Source organism: Mustela lutreola, chromosome 2 (assembly GCF_030435805.1).
Source record: "Mustela lutreola isolate mMusLut2 chromosome 2, mMusLut2.pri, whole genome shotgun sequence".
In the NCBI taxonomy this organism is placed as follows: Eukaryota; Metazoa; Chordata; class Mammalia; order Carnivora; family Mustelidae; genus Mustela; species Mustela lutreola.
In genome coordinates this window covers 42,241,809-42,244,906 of record NC_081291.1, presented here as the reverse complement: position 1 = coordinate 42,244,906, position 3,098 = coordinate 42,241,809, and the positions used below count along the sequence as shown (strand labels likewise).

Here is a 3,098-nt window from a genome sequence, read left to right as displayed (position 1 = left end):
TTCTTAAAAAAGTTTATTACTTATTTAACAGATCACCACCTTTGTCTCCCTCCCTCCCTATAATTGGGATTTCATCTTATTTTCATGCTGAGTAATGAAAAAATGACAAAACTAATCAGAATGAGGCACTTCAAAAAGAGAAACTAACACAGCTCATTTTCTTTTAACAGGCAAAATATAAATATATGCATTCTAGAATGCACAAAGACTTAGTTACTAAAAACTTCAAATGAAACCTTGAAGGATGTAGGCAAATCCAGGGTGCGGTAGAGACGAGCTGAGATACTGTGTACCTAGTGAAGGGCTCTTGGAACTACATCTCTTGGCCACTTGCTGAATCCCAACATGGGGGAAGATGTTAGCAAATGCCATGTGGAGATGCAATAAGTGCTAAGTTGACTTAGGGGCTCGGGCTGTGCACAGCAACCAAAAGGCAGAAAAATACTGAACATTGCTGAGAGCATCCACCCCCGAGAAGCACTTTACTTTCCAGGAGCTCTAAACTGGCATCATTCTCAGGGCCCACATGGCTGATACCCTTCGTGTTCCATTTGGCACAGCAAGTGACAATGTCTCCCCACCTACGATGGTGATGCAGCCCCTGGAAGTGGCTTTTACTGCCTTATCAATGAGGGCTTTTGTTCCCTGGGCAAAAGATTTGCAACCAAATTCATCCACAGCTCCATTCCACATAATCTTCTTTGTCCAAGCAAGTGTTTCAGGTACTTCTTGTTCCTCTCAGAACCACAGTCCAAGCCCATCGAGCCTGCAGGTATGCCAGAGGGCACAGTGGCTTAGCCAGTCTTGGCATTCTCATCAAACTTGTCAGTAGTGACAAAGTCCACAGATAAGGTAATCTTCACACCATTCTTCTTTGACAATCTTGGTTCTGTTTTCATCAAGCAGGGAAGTGCCAATCTCCATGTTCTTGAACACCTTAAGAAAAGTAAAAGCCACTCCACCACAAATAATCATCTCACTGACCTTTTCCAGCACATTATCAATCAGCTGGATCTTGTCTGCAACTTTAGCTCTGCCCAGGATGGCCAGGAAGGGTTGCTCCGAACTCTCCAAGGCCTTGGCAAAGTAGTTCAACTCCTTCATTAAGAAACCTCCAGAGCTGTGGGCTTGGTGAGAAGTGCCCAAAGCATCATTGCCATAGACATCCTCTAGCTTGGAAAGTGAAGTTTGGAAGGCTTTTCTTTTGGCTGACTCAGATCCACCCCTCTTCTCAGGAGTATCTCTTTCCTTTTCTTCTTCCTCCACATGAAAGGAAAGGCTCTCCAGCAGGATGGAAGACTCAGCAGCTGGTTCATCACAAGCTTTCTCTACTTCCAGGTCCACACAGTCCTTCAAGAATGAACATCCTTGCTCAGCAGATATTTGAGTTCTATAGCAACTGGCCCCAAAGTGATCTTCTCTGGCATTGGGACCGCATCAGGGCAGCCCAGATGGCTCATAAGAACAATTGACTTGGCTCCATTGTCCAAGCAGATATGATGCTTGGGATGGCAGCCTTGATTATCTGGTTGTTTGCCATCTGGTTGTTCTCACAGGACTGTCGAAGTCCACTCTCATGTTGACCTGCTTCCCCTTCGTGTCCAGTTTGTCCAGGGGCAGCGTGTTAGAAAGCAACATCTTGGAATACAGCAGTGGTGAGGCTGAGATCTTACGCAACAAAATTATTAGTCATATCTCCTTTTACAAAGTATCTTTTCAAAAAAGTTTTGCCCTTTTTATTGGGTTGTCTTTACAAGACTGATTTGTGGAGTTCTTTCTATATTCTAGATAAAAGCCTTTTGTCAGACTTACACATTTTATAAGTATTTGGTTTAGTCTCTGGCTTGCTTATTCATTTTCTTAATCATTTCTCTTGATTGAAGTTTTCTTTTTAATATTGATGAAGTGCAAATTATCAATTTTTATAATGACTGGTGCTTTTTAAATTTTGTTTAATAAATCTATGCCTACTCAAGGTGACAAAGACAATTTCCTATGTTTTCCTCTAGAAGATTTAGGGTGGTATAATTTATATTTAGACCATTGCTATATCTTGAAGTAACTTAATTTTAGTGTATGGCTTGACATAGAATTGACCCAGCACTATTGGTTTAAAAAGACTTCATTTCTTCTGAATGGATTTAATTTAGTCCCTTGGCTGAAAATAAGTTGACTCTCTAGATAATTTACATCTGTATCTATATCTAAATCTAAACCCTGTATTTGGTTCTACTGATATATTTGTTATTCCTTATACCAACACTAAAGTCTTAATTAATGTAGCTTTATAATGGTTATTAAAAGAAGGAATGCATATTTTTTTCATTTTGTTTATTGTAAAAATCCCCTTGTAATTCCATTTTAATTTTAGTATAGTTCATAAATCTCCTCAAAAAAATCCTTCTGAGATTTTGACTGGGATTGAAATGAATCTGTAGTCCTCTGGGTGTTTTTAAGACTTACTATTTATGGGATGCCTGGGTGGCTCAGTTGGTTGGATGACTGCCTTCGGCTCAGGTCATGATCCCGGAGTCCTGGGATCGAGTCCCGCATCAGGCTCCCAGCTCCACGGGGAGTCTGCTTCTCCCTCTGACCTTCTCCTCGCTCATGCTCTCTCTCACTGTCTCTCTCTCAAATAAATAAATACAATCTTTAAAAAAAAAAAAGATTTACTATTTACACGGACATTGGGGAGGGTATGTGCTATGGTAAGTGCTGTGAAGTGTGTAAACATGGCGATTCACAGACCTGTACCCCTGGGGCTAATAATACAATATATGTTTATAAAAAAATTTAAAAAAATATTAAAAAATTTACTATTTAAATTTTGTTTTCAATAATTTATGATGCCACCACAGTATATATTTTTCTTTGTATCTATGCTGCCTGGGTTTTACAAAATTTTTTCAATCTTGGCCTTAAATTCACTAATTAGTTTTTAAAAATTCTCAGTCACAGTCTTCACAAATATTGCTTTTGCCTAAGTAACTCTCCTCCAATTCTAAGAGTCCAATTACATATTTGTTAAATGTCTATACTATAATTATCTGTTACGTTCTCAGGGTCTCCATATTTCTGGAGCTCCTTGCTTCAGTTTG

At 39.4% G+C, this 3,098-nt stretch overlaps 1 pseudogene; it reads right to left on the bottom strand.

Annotated features, from left to right (window-relative positions):
- Window positions 1–390: 390 nt before the first annotated feature.
- Window positions 391–1,638, bottom strand: LOC131825519 (phosphoglycerate kinase 1-like; annotated as a pseudogene).
- Between the last annotated feature and the right edge of the window lie 1,460 nt (window positions 1,639–3,098).